Source organism: Hylobates moloch, unplaced genomic scaffold (assembly GCF_009828535.3).
Source record: "Hylobates moloch isolate HMO894 unplaced genomic scaffold, HMol_V3 SCAFFOLD_1, whole genome shotgun sequence".
Classification (NCBI taxonomy): domain Eukaryota; kingdom Metazoa; phylum Chordata; class Mammalia; order Primates; family Hylobatidae; genus Hylobates; species Hylobates moloch.
In genome coordinates, this window is record NW_026652276.1 from 224,846,269 (window position 1) to 224,860,545 (window position 14,277).

The following is a 14,277-nucleotide window of genomic DNA, read 5'->3' on the forward strand; positions in this document are numbered from 1 at the left end:
TTGAGGTGGTCCCAATTTGCTAATGTATTCAATTGGAAGATGCACATGCATATCTTTTCTAGAGAAATTTAACTTTAATGTATCTAGAAATAATTTCTAGGACAAAAATTCACATAAAAGGAGAAGCTCACATTAATAATTTTTAAAATCACATAACGCTCAGGAAATAAAGCACAATGAAAGACAGCCATTACAAACAAGAGAATCAGAAACAGGCAAAATTCAGATATCAGAATTACTAGTCACAGAACATATAATAGCCATGTTTTGTACATTTGAAAAATAAAACAGAAATTAGAAACTTGAACAGAAAATAATTGTATTTATAAAAAGAATCAAATAAAACTAGAAATTAAAAAATAATTGAAATAAAATAGTTCAAAATAGAAATTTATTGAAGAGACTAAATAGAAGATTAAACAAAGTTGAAGAAAGAATTACTGAACTGGATCTGGAGTAGAGGAAATTATTCATAATTCAGTCTAAAATCAAAAAAATGATGTAAAATATGGAAAAGGATAGATGATACAGAGTATCTGGTGAGAAGACCTAAGACATATCTGATCTGAGGTTCAAATAGATATAATAGAAAGATTGTGGGAGAGTTATTATTGAAAGAAATGATTGAATTTTCCAGAGATCTTGAAAGACACCAATCCTCAGATCCAGGGAGTCTAACAAATCCTAAAATGATAAAAAGAAATACTCACCTAAATATCTGTAGTGAATTAAAGAAGAGAAGACACCAAAGACATCTCAATTGGTTCAGCTTACACAATTCTTACTGAAAAATCAAAGTTGAGCAAACTCTCCACTTGATGGGATGCATCAAGATCAGCTGCAGAGAAGAGAAGAACTTTCAATGGAGATTTTAAACAAGTAAGATCAAGATTCTGAAGCATATCCTCAAAGAACTCTGAAGGATATCCTCAAAGAACTGTAACAGCAGAGGTAACATGGCTTTACCAGTATGATCCTGAAGACAAAGCAGAATCAAAGCAATGGCTACCAAGAGGCAGAAGTGGTCCAGTCAAAGCAAAAGCAGACCGGTCAAAAGCAAAGGCCATGGTGACAGTTTTTTGAGATGCTCAAGGTGTTTTGCTTGTTGACTTTCTGGAAGACCAAAGAATGATAACATCTGCTTATTACTGTAGTGCTCTGAGAAAGTCAGCCATAGCTTTAGCAGGAAAACACCCAGGCAAGCTTCACCAGACAGTCCTCCTCCATGATGGCAATGACTTTGCCCATTCCTCTCATCAACTAAGGGCAATTTTGAAAGAGTTTCAATGGGGAATCATTAGGCACCCACCTTAGAGTCCTGATTTGGCTCCTTCTGACTTCTTTTTGTTTCCCAATCTTAAAAAATCTGTGAAGGGCACCCATTTTTCTTTTTTTTTTTTGAGACGGAGTCTCGCTCTGCTGCCCAGGCTGGAGTGCAGTGGCTCGATCTCGGCTCACTGCAAGCTCTGCCTCCCAGGTTCACGCCATTCTCCTGCCTCAGCTTCCCCAGTAGCTGGGACTACAGGCACCCGCCACCACGCCCGGATAATTTTTTTTTTTTTGTATTTTTAGTAGAGACGGGGTTTCACCATGTTAGCCAGGATGGTCTTGATTTCCTGACCTTATGATCTGCCCGCCTGGGCCTCCCAAAGTGCTGGGAGAAGGGCACCCATTTTTCTTTGGTTAATAATGTAAAAATACTGTATCTACACGGCTAAATTCCCAGGACCTTCAGTTTCTTAATGATGGACTAAATTGCTGTTATCACTGCTTACAAAAGTGTTTTGAACTTCAAGGGGCTTATGTTGAGGCAACATTTATTTTTTTAAAATTTTTAATTCCATTTTTTTCCCACAAACTTCTTGAAATTCCGTTGTATCTTTGGAACAATCATCCCATTGGAAACAAGAATGAAAGCTCAACAAAATATAGGAAACAACTGAAGACTCGGAAAAGTAAATAACATAAACAGGACAAGAGGACTATAATCCTTGATGAACAGAAAACACAGGACATGAGTTGTACATTCGCCATGGCTTTTTACTTTGGGGCATTTTCCATTTTACAGTGCAGGGTTACTGAGGCTGAATAACGAGTGTCAGTCTTAACTGGTTCAAGACTATCAAACCAGGTGGAGCTCAAAGGGCAAAGTTTCAGACATGAAGAAACCAGACAAGTTAATCTAAAATTTTATATATGAATTCCCCTAATGTCACTGGGCTGATTCCTAAGCTATGCATGCAATAGGAGAGATCTCAAGGCAACTTGTAGGAAATAGTGGCCAAAAGGCTAAACAGTTGAGCAGTCATTTCAGTGGTTATACTGTTCTGAGAAAAGCTATGGAGTTTATGCCCCAATAAAAAGAAACATTCTTATAAACACTCCATGATTTCAGCTGACACATAAGAAAATCCCTGACATATGAAGAAGAAGCATCTCTTATGGTTTAAGGACTATGTTCTTGGAGAAAGATCAAACCTTAAATGGGCTAGTCCTAACAAAGCCTAAAACTAATCTTTGATAGCATCAAAGTAATCTGCTGGTACTTTACCTGCTCACTTCCCCAAAAAATCCTCTTGAAAGAAAATAAAATCAACCAAAACCTTTACATTTTTTTCATCCACAATATTCTGCATTCAATCAAAAATTAAGAAAGAGGTTAAAAAACAGAATAAATTGCCAATAACTCAAGAGAAATAACAGAAAATAAGACACAGGCACAAGTGGTTCAGATACTTGAGTTCTTAGACAGGGAACTTAAAACAACTGTGATTCATATGCTAAGAAATTATATAGAAACAAGGCTGTGAATTTCAGCATAGAAATAAAACTCATAAAAAAGTATAATGGAAATTAAAAAAGAAAAACAATAATTAAAATTGGTACTTAATAGATTGCTTTAATAGCATATTAGATACAAAAGACCAGAGAATTCCTGAAGTACAGCAAAGGTAAGTAGAAAGTATCCACACATAACATAAAAGGAAAGAAAACACGATACACAAAGAGATCAAAAGATACAGAAAGAGTGTAACAGGATTACGAGACAGGGTGAAAAGTTGTGACATATGAGTAATCAGAGTCCCAGATGGAAAGGAAAGAGATAATAAAACAAGCAAAATGTTATTAATTAATGATTTGAAAAACATCAAACCACAAGCTGAAGAAACTTTACTTTCCCCAAGCAGAATAAACAGAAAGAAAACTACATTCAGACACATCACATTCAAACTGCTGAAAACCAAATTCACAGAGAAAATCTGAAAAGCAGCCAGAGATAAAGGATACTTCTCATTTAAATGAACAAAAAATGCAGCTAATTTTTCAAAAGAATGATGAAAATGAGAAGACAACAGAATTCCTAAAAGAAGAAAAATAAAAATCTGCCAACCTAAAATTCTATACATAAGAAAAATATTCCTAAAAAATAAAGGCAATGTAAAGATAATTTTAGATATACTAAAGCTGAAAGAATGTGTTCCCAACAGAATATAACAACTAAAACTAATTTTTCATGATTAAGGACAATTATTTCTCATAGAAGCACAGTGCTCTAGGAATTAATAGAGAACACTGAAAATAGTAAACACATAGGCAAATATAAATGAATATTGACTGTTTAAACAAATATAATACCTTATGGAATACAGAAGCATATAAAAAAATAAGACAATAGTACAGCTGCAAGATAGAGATAAACTTTTTAAATTTTGCATTGAGAATACACAGAAGTAATAATTTAAGGTAGGTCATAATAAATCAATAAGGTGAACTGTAATATCTAAAGTAACCATTAAAATAATAAAAAATTTATAATTCAAAATATAGAAGAAAAAATAATACAAAGTGTTGAATTAAAAAGAAATCAAGAAAAGAGAAAATAACAAAGAAGAGATGGAACAAAGAGAAAACTGTGCAAATTGGCAGACTTAAACCCATTTTTTTTTTTTTTTTTTTTTTTTTTTTTTTTTTTTTTTGAGACGGAGTGTCACTCTGTTGCCAGGCTAGAGTTTAGTGGTGTGATCTCGGCTCACTGCAACCTTGGCTCACTGCAACCTCGGCTCACTGCAACCTTACTTAAACCCAATTTTTATAGATTGCATGTTTGTGTCCCTCCAAAATTTGTATGTTGAAATTCTAATCCCCAATGGAATGGTATTAGGAAGTGGGCCTTTAGGAGGTAATTAGATGTAGATGTCGTGAGTGTGAAACACTCATAATGGGATTAGTATCTTTTTAAGAAGACAAAGAGACTAGAGCTCCCTCTCCTGGCCATGTGAAAATACAGTGAGAAAGGTAGCTGTCTATAAGCTAGGAGGCCAGCCCTCACCAGACATTAAATCTGCTGGTTTATCTTTAAATGTTTGTTGTTTAACTACCAGTCTATCACAGTTGTGTCATAGCAGCCCAAAACGACTAAGATACCAACTATGTAAATAATTATACTAAATATAAATGGATTAAAAATCCAATTAGAAAAAGAGTTCATTTAGAAGAGAAATATTGAAAGTAAAAGGATGGAAAAAGGTATACCATACAAACATTAACCAAAAGAAAGCTAGTATGGCTGTATGTACAATGGGCAAAGTAAACATTACTGTCAACAAGTGTTACTATAGATATAAAACACATTTCATAATGATAAAAGGATCAATTCAGTACAGCAATACAAAAATTTTAAAGTTGTATCCTTAATAACTTCAAAATGTATAAAGCAAAGTTGACAATAATAAAAGAAGTAATAGACAAGTCCACAAGCATAGTTGAAAACTTAAGTACATCTTTCGCAGTTATCTGATAAAACAAGTGCATAAAAAATCAGTAAGGATATACATGATTTGAATAATATAATTAACAAATTTGACCCTGTTGACACATATGGTATATATACACCTACCAACAACAGAATATACGTGATTTTTAGTGCATTTCAAACATTTTATCAAATAAAACATATATTGGGCATGAAGCAAGTCTCAAGAAACTCAAAAAGATGTAGACTATATTCTCTGATCTTAATGGAATTAAACCAGAAATAAATAACCCTAATTTAATTAGAAAATTCCCACGTTTGGAAATTAAGGAGCACACTTCTGAACACCCCTTAGGTCAGAGAAGAAATCACAACGGAAATTAGAAAATATTTTAACTAAATAATAATTAAAATACAATTTATCAAAATTTGCAGGAGGGAGCAAAAGCAATTACTTAATAAAGGAAAACTATATAGCTCTAAATGCATACATTAGTAAAAGGGAAAGACTGAAAGTAAACTATTTCAAAATATTAGAAAAAAGCATAACAAATTTAAAGTAATCAGAGAATATAATAAACATAAAGGCAAGAATCAAATTCAAAGACAATTTAGAAATTAGTTTGGTTTTAATGAACCAAACTAAGAATGATCAATAAAGAGAGAGAGAATCCATTATAATTATCAGGGGACATTGATACAGTCCCAAAAGACATTAAAAATATAACAAAGTGATATTATGAGTAATCATATGCCAATAAAGTTAACAAACTCAGATCAATTTGCAAATTCTTTAAACAACATAATTTATCCAAAATGGCAAGAAGCAGCAGAAAATATAAATAATCCTATACATCAAAAAAATGTAGTCCAAAATCAAAAACATTCTGCAAAAAAGTTTAGTCCCAAAAGGATTTTTATGGTGAATTTTTCTAAACACTTGAGAAAAATATAATACTAATAGCATAAAACTTCTTCCAGAGAATAGTAAACAAAGAAACTCTTCCCAACTCATTTTTATTACACCCAGCATAACTTTGATAGCAAAATCTCATGAGTACAAGAACAAAAACCTAGAGACGAATATTACTCAATGAACATAGATTCAAAAAGTCTAATGGTGTGAAAGGCCTTTTCAATAAGTATTTCTTGATTGATTAGATGTCCGTATATAAAACAATGAACCCTAACCCACACCTCATATCATATACAAAAAATAATCTGAGATAAATTATAAAACTAAATGTGAATGATAGAACTATTAAGCATAGGGAACAACTTTTTTGTGACCTAGAGGTAGGCAAAATTCTCTTCAATATGACTCAAGTCCTAAGCATAAATGTTTGGATTTATTAACAATAAAAATTAGATATTATAAAAATTAAATAAAGAGGTTATTTTTATTAAAAGACATAATTACCAACGGGAAAAAGCAAGCCAAAGATTGGAAGAGGATATTTGCAAATCGCTGATACAAGAAAAATGTATATGCATATCCAGAATATAATTTAACACACTCACAAAATTAATTAAAAAAAGAAACTACCCCTTTACCCCCAAATAGACAAAATACATGTACAGGTGCATCACAAAATATGGTATTCAAATGGCCAATAAGCATACAAAAAGATGCTTAATATAATTAGTCATCAATGCAATGCAAATTAAAACCATAATAAGATACCTATATCCCTTCCAGGTGGCTAAAATTACAGTGACAATATCAAATGGTGATGAGGATCTGGAGCTGATGAACTTATATATATTTCTGATGGGAACATAAACTGATACAGCTATGTGGCAAAACTGTTTGACATTATTTAGGCTGACCAGATGTATGTTCCTGAAAAGTAAGTTCTTACGTCTACCAAAGATATGTTCAAATGAGATTTATTTGTAATAGTCAAAAACAATGGAAAAAATAAATGTCCATCAATAGTGGAATGGATAAATAATTTGTGATGTACTTATCAAATACTATAGAAAAAAAAGTACTGCTATATGCCACTATATGGAAGAATCTCATCGACCTAATGCTGCATAAAACAAACACAAAAGGATACCTATTTATGACTCAATTTATGTGAAGATCAAGATTGGACCAATATATCATGACAGAGGGCAGAATAGCGGTTCTTTTTGAGAGTGAAAATTACCTAGAATAGGGAAAAACAAAGTCTTCTGAGGTGCTGTAAATATTCTATATCCTGATCAGACCATATACATATATAAAATTTATTGAGCTGTACACTTAATATTTGTGAACCTTATTCTATGTATATTATACCTCAGGGTCTTTTTTGTAAAAAGAAAAATCTGTAAACACATATTGGTAAACACATATTTAATACACTGATGGTATTAAATAAAAATAAACATTTGATACTTGCAGGGTAAGAGACAAGGTACTAAGGATCAATTTAACTTAAGTATGCTAAATTAAATCTGTTATAAAGCTAGTTAAACATCTTAAAAAATAGGAATTATATGGGTTAAACATATTATAAAATTAAAACATCGGAACTAAAACATGTAACTTCCAAATAAAAGAAAGAAAAAAATGGGCAAAGAAAGAAAGAAGGAAAAAAAATGGGCGGGCAGTGGGGGAAAGAAACATAAAACGCAGGAAAAATAAAAAGCAAATAATAAGATGGTAGAAATAAATCTAATTTTGTATTACTAATCACAATAAATATACATGGATTATTCAATGACAAGTTATAAATTGTCAAACAATATTTTAAAAATCCAGACTTTAAAAAAACCAAGTAAGTTTACTACATATATACTTAAAACATAGATTCAGAAGATTTAGAGTCAAATGATAAAAGAGAGATAAATGAGGCAAAAACCAAAGAAACCTTGATTTGATCTTTGAAAAAAAAAATACAATTTTTAAAAACAAAAAACAATAGGTATCATAATGTAAGGTCCCTACATTATGATAAAATGTTCAATTTACAACAATTCACTGATAACATAGCCTCAAAATATATGAATCAAAAATATATAGATTCATGAGAAATTATCAAATCCACCATCACAGTGAGAATATTTAACATACCTATTTCTGTAATTGACAACTCAAATAAAAAATTAAAGATATGTAAGATTGGGTTGTATAATTAAAACAGTTGATACACAGAACATCATGCAATTACAGACTATACATTCTTTTTACGCACATAAAGAAAACTTACTGGGTTTTAAAGCTAGCTTCAGTGAATTAAAAGAATTGGTACCATGCAATCTCTGACTACAATATAAATTAGGCAACTACAACTACAAGATAACAAAAGAAACTTCATATGGCCAAATGGAATTTAAAAGGTACATTTCTAAAAAATTCATGTCTCAAAGAACAGACTATAAGGAAAATTATAAATAATTAAAGCTACATGGTCAAAAATAATCACATCAAAACTTGTAAAATGTAGCTAAAAAGTAGCAATAGAAATGTATAGCTTTAAAAGCTTACATAGGAAGAAAAGCTCAAAATGAGCTAAGCATATAATTTAAAAGCTTAGAAAATAAATCATAGAAAAATTCAAAGAACGAAGGAAGTAATAAAATAAGTAAAAATTAGAAAAAGACAAAGTTTTTGTGTTGGTGTTTGAAAAACTAATAAAGTAGACCATGTTCTGGAAAAATTAAAACAAAAAGAAAATGTACACATATTAATAATGAAAAAGTGGCCATATCAATAGATAATGGAAAGATTTATAAACAGAATGAGAGGATATTATAAACAATTTTATTTTATTAATCTTGAATATATATATATAATATATATATTCATATATATACACTTGATCCTTCAATAATGCAGGTTTGAACTGCCTTGGTCTGGATTTTCTTCTGTCTCTGCCACCCCAAAGATAGCAACACCAACCCCTTCCTTCCTCCTCATCTGCAGCCTACTCAGTGTGAAGATGACAAGGAAGACCTTCATGATGATTGACTTTTACTTAATGAATGGTAAATATTTTTTCTCTTTCTTATGATTTTCTTAATAACATTCTCTTTTCTCTAGTTAAGAATATAATACATATAACATACAAAATATGTGTTAATCAACTGCTTATGTTACTGATAAGACTTCCACTCATTAGTAGGCTATTAGTATTGAGTTTCATAGGACTCAAATGTTATATACAAATTTTCAATTCTGAGGGGGGTCAGTATTCCAACTGCTGCATTGTTCAATGGTCAAATGTATTTATATATATTGAATAAACATACACATGTATGTATACTAATACATTCATGTATATGTGAAATTGTTAAATATCTTGGAAAATACAATTTACCACAACTGCTTCCATAGGAAAACGTAAATAGTTCTATAATCATTAAAATCTTCTGACAAAATACACTACAAACACAGATGATTTTACAGGTGATTCAAGGAAATATTCAAGGACCAGATAATCCCAATCTTGCACAAATTCTTCCAAAGAATAGCATAAGGGAGAATACTATTCATATTATTTTACGATAATACCAACATCAGAAAAGCATAGTACAGAAAAGTATAATTACACGCCAATCTTAAATCACACATATAAATAAAAATATCCAATGTTTACCTTTTATATCTATACCCACATACAGAAGTTACTACATATTTACCAGGAAAGGTTTATTCCATGAATACAAAATTGGTTTAACATCAGAAATTAAATACTATACTTTAATATGTTGTTAATATAGTTAAAGGAAAAAAGTATATATAGTCTCAACAGCTACTGGAAAAGCATTTGAAAAAACATCCATTTATAATAAAAGTGCTTACCAACAGAAGAACGGAATTTTCTTATCATGGGGAAGACGTTTACAATATAGCAAATGTCATTTTTAAGTTGACATAATGAAATATTTCTCATATTATCTTAAGGACAAAACAAGATGCCCTTTATTACTTTTATTCAACAGTGTACTGGAGCTTCTAGTCATTGTCATAGGACAGAGAAAAGAAATTAAAGGTATGAGGATTGGAAAGGAATAAAGAAAATTATCATTATTTTCGGATGATATGATTGCCTATGTACCAAATCTGAAAGAAGCTACAGGTAAATTTAGAATTATTAATTTTCTCAAGTTTGATTGATATATAATTAATATATAAAGGGTAACTGAATTTCTGTATGCCAGCAACAATAAGCTACAAAATTTCACTTTTACAAAAGAAAATACTTGCAATAGCAGTAAAAATATAACGCGCCTAGAAATTTCACAAAAACCGAGCCAAAAGAAAACAATAAAAAATAGTACAAAACATTGAAGATGACCTAAATAGTGTCATATACCATGTTCATTGAGGAAAAGGGCCAATGTCTTAGAAATAATTTCTGCCCAAAATGATTTATAGAGTGCAATGGTTTGAATGTGTCCCTCAAACAGCAGGTGTTGGAAACTTAATTCCCAATGCAATCATGTTGATAGGTGGGCTTAAAGAGAGGCCATCAGGCCATGACGGCAGAGTGAATGAATTAATGCCGTCACTGTGGGAGTGAGTTCATTATAAAAGGCGGCATTCACCCTCCTTTTATTCTCTCTCTTTCACCCTTTCTCTGCCTTTATGCCATGGAATGACACAGTAAGAAGGCTCTTGCCAGATGCCAGCCACTCAATCTTGGACTTCCCAGCCTCCAGAACTGTGAGCTGATAAATTTGTGTTCCTTATACATTACTCAGTCTCAGGTATTCTGCTACAGTAGCGCAAAACAGACTAAGACAAAGACACAGAGTTGATCCAATATCAATCAGAATTCCAACAGGTTTATTTGCTTGTTTGTTTCTTGTTTTGGAGAACTTGATAAGTTTATTTAAATATTTATATGGAAGGTCAAAGGTCCAAGTAAAGCTAAAACACTCTTAAAGAAGAAGAAACAGGTGATAGGACTTTTCCTACAAAATTTCAAGGCTTTTAATAAAACTACAGTGGTTAAAAATTATTTAGTATTGAGGCAGAGTTAGACAAATAGAAAATAAGAATGGGGGCTTAAAACAAATTCATGCTTATATGGAAATCCTGATTCATGCAAATCACTGGTGCTGGGGCAACTGATTATTCATATGGAATAAACAACATAAAAATCAGTTTCCATGTGGATTAAGACTAATTGCCAAAGGCAAAACCATAACACTTTTAGAAAACAATACACTAAAATTAATCTATGATCTTGAGAAAACAATTATCAAACAAGACAAGCTATAAAAGAAAGTACTACTAACTTGAAATTAAATTCAAAACTTAGATTCATTGATAGAGACACAGAAAGAAACAGACATAAAGACATACAGAGAAAAAAAACCTTGGCCGGCCCAGTGGCTCACGCTTGTAATCCCAGCACTTTGGGAGGCCGAGGCGGGCGGATCACAAGGTCAGGAGATCGAGACCACGGTGAAATCCCGAGTCTACTAAAAATACAAAAAAATTAGCCGGGCGTGGTGGCGGGCGCCTGTAGTCCCAGCTACTCGGAGAGGCCGAGGCAGGAGAATGGCGTGAACCCGGGAGGCGGAGCTTGCAGTGAGCCGAGATCGCGCCACTGCACTCCAGCCTGGGTGACAGAGCGAGACTCCGTCTCAAAGAAAAAAAACCTCAAAAGCAAATTGGAAAGATGTCTGTGGCATATATAGCTAATAATTATTGCTTAACAATTATATAAAGAAAGCATTCCAATGAGTCAATAAAAAGGTAAACAATCCAATACAAAAATGAATAAGAGACAGGAATCAGAATTTCACAAAGAGAAAGCACTGATCAACATATAAAAAGTCAATCTCATTAGTTATGGAAAATGCTAATTAAAATCACAGTTAAATGCTATTTCACACCTGCCAGACTGACAAAAAATGTAATTTTACAAAACTAAGCTATGGCGAGTATGTAGAGCAACAAGAATGCTCATCCACTGCTGGAGGGAGGTGCAAACTGGTTTAACACTTTGGAAACAATTTAGAAATGATCCAATAAAATTGAATATACATAAATATTATAACTCAGCAATTCTACTCCCAGCTATATACTCTAGGGAAGCTCCCACACAAGTGTACTTGAATATTAGAGGACATGGGCAGGCTTTAAAGTGGCCCCGATAATCTCTGCCTCCAGGTGTTCATGTCCTTGTGTCACCCCCTTCCCTTCAGTGTGAGTTGGGCCTAGGGACTTACTTCTAATAAATATAAAATGGCAAAAATAATGGGATGTCGCTTCTGAGGTTACAAAAAGAATCTGACTTGAAGTCTTTCTCTTTTTCTCTGTGGGAGCCTTCACTCTCTGGGGAGTAAGCTGCCATGTTGCAACCATTCTTTACACAGAGGCCCATGTGGCAAAGAACTGATGTGTCCAGCCAGGGTCAGGGAGGCCAATCGGCCTGCCAGCAGTCACGTGAGTAAGCCTGGGGGAGGTCCTCGACCCTACGCCTAGCCTTGAGATGACTGAGGCCCAGTCAATACCTTGATTGTTGATACAGCTTGTGAGAGACCCTGAGTCAGAGACTCCCAGCTAAGCCCCTCCTGGATTCCTGATCACAGAAACTGTAAGATAGTAGGTAACAGGACTTGTTTTGTTTGTTCGCTTTGGTTTGAAGCTGCTAGGTGTTGGGGTAATTTGTTACATAGCTTATAGATAAATCATACACCTCCAAAACTAGAAACAATCCAATGTCCATCAGCAGTAGAATGGATAAATTATGTACATTTTTACACCTTAAATGACGAAAATGGAAGGAAGCATGAAAGATGAATCTATAAAACTTAAGAATACGTACAGGATAATGTCATTGATAGAAAAGTACAAAATTGAGAAAGCCAACACATATGTTTTAGGAATACACACACAAATATGGTAAAACTAAAAAGAAAAGCAAGGGAATCATTAAGACAAAAATCACGAAAGATGTCACATCTCAGAGAATGGAGGAGAATAGGCATCAGTTTGGACTCACGGGCCCTATTTCTTGACCCAAGGAGATGGTTAGGCATTCGTTTCGTTATTTTTTAGACCATCCTGAGATGTTTCACGTACTTTTTATTCAACATTTTAAAAACAAAGTATTGAAACCAATTCATCAACAAATCACTAGTTTGGAGGATGAAAGTGATGGACCGATGGTTGGCTGGTGAGCTAGACAGACACATTCTGTCCTTAACGTCTAGTTCGAGCTGTACTTCTTCTAAATTTCCATGATTATCCAATTGGCAAAGATCTTTTTCTCCTGTACTTAAGGCCTTCTTCCGTTGCAGGTTGGGCCAAACTAGCGGCCAGCTCTCAGCTGTTTACCAGGGAACTGTACCTTCCAGCACTTGCTGCTTCAGGCCAAATGCATCCCACACTAACATTCAGCCTGAATCCCCGCGCCGCTCTCACCGCCACCCCTCCCCAGGTCCCTTCCCCCACCACAAAACCACACCGCGCCCGTGGGCGCCTAGAGCACTGGGGTGGATGAAAACTTCCACCTGGGCTTAACGGAGACAAGCTAGCCTAGAATAATGCAAGCCCCCAACAGGCGAGATCAAATCGCCTCGAGAGTTCCTGTTAGCTCAGATCTTAATGGCTCCTTGCGGAGCAAAAAGCAAATCCTACGAAAATTGGGGGGGGTCATCGCCTCCTGCCCAGCAGAGGGCATAACAATGCGGCGAGAATGAAATAGGGACCAAGCTGCAGAGAAAAATCATCAACGGGGTAGAGACGAAGGAAGGGATCCTCGGTGGAACGGCTCTATCACCTGGGGGCGCGCGCAGAGGCCGCAATCCACGCCCGGCCCTCCCCAGACGCTAAGCATCGCACCCCGCGCACCGCTCCCCGCCCCGGACACTAACCCGGGGCCCAGGCCTCGGTCACCGCGGGCCTCTCCTGGTCCAGAGTCTACGCTGAACCCCACTCACTGTTTGCCCCGCTGTTCCCTGCAGCGTGGGTTCGGGGCAGTAGCAACCTGCTAGGAGCGGGAGGCGGTTGTTCCCAGGAGGAAGCAGCTTCTCCGCCCAGGAGGCACAGGGCGGCGGGCTCCAAACTGCAGGACTTGGAAAGTCGTAGGCGGAGACTGCGGGCCTTCCAGGGAGCTGATTGGTCGACGCTGACGGGGGCGGGACTTGGCCGGCGCCGTCCCTCCCCTAGACCTCAGAGGCCCTGCCCCCAGATGTGGCTCCAAATCCCGGATGCAGGCCTAGGCGCCCGCCCAGGAATACAGGGAGCAGATTAAGAACAAAACAAAACACAACAAAACAAAACAACACAAAACAAAAGTGAGACTACTTCTGAACAAGTGAGGGCCTTGATAAATAGCGAGAGATGTTTTTATAAAATAATACACGACTTTTTAAGGACGAATGAAATCTATCGGTTCTAGATATATTTTTTAATTAAAAAAGCAAGTTGTATTAAAACGGAGAGTAGGATCTCTTTCTTTCCTCCTCTCCCCTCCCCTCCCCTCCCCTCTCCTCGGGGTGGGTCTGGTTCTGCCACCCAGGCTGGAGTGCAGTGGTGCAATCACAGCTCACCAGCTTCAACCTTCCAGGCT

General features: G+C 35.1%; 1 protein-coding gene across 5 annotated transcripts in view; it reads right to left on the reverse strand.

Annotated features, from left to right (window-relative positions):
* The window catches only part of TCAF1 (TRPM8 channel associated factor 1), a 51,838-nt gene extending 38,043 nt beyond the window's left edge, over positions 1 to 13,795 (reverse strand). For 2 of the 5 annotated variants that reach the window (XM_032762045.2, XM_032762040.2), the window contains exon 1: positions 13,580 to 13,776. The gene's annotated coding sequence lies outside the window, so the exon portion shown is untranslated. Of the gene's footprint in view, positions 1 to 13,579 lie in introns of all 5 variants that reach the window. The other 3 variants (XM_032762037.2, XM_032762041.2, XM_032762044.2) reach the window with 3 other exon arrangements.
* Positions 13,796 to 14,277: the final 482 nt, after the last annotated feature.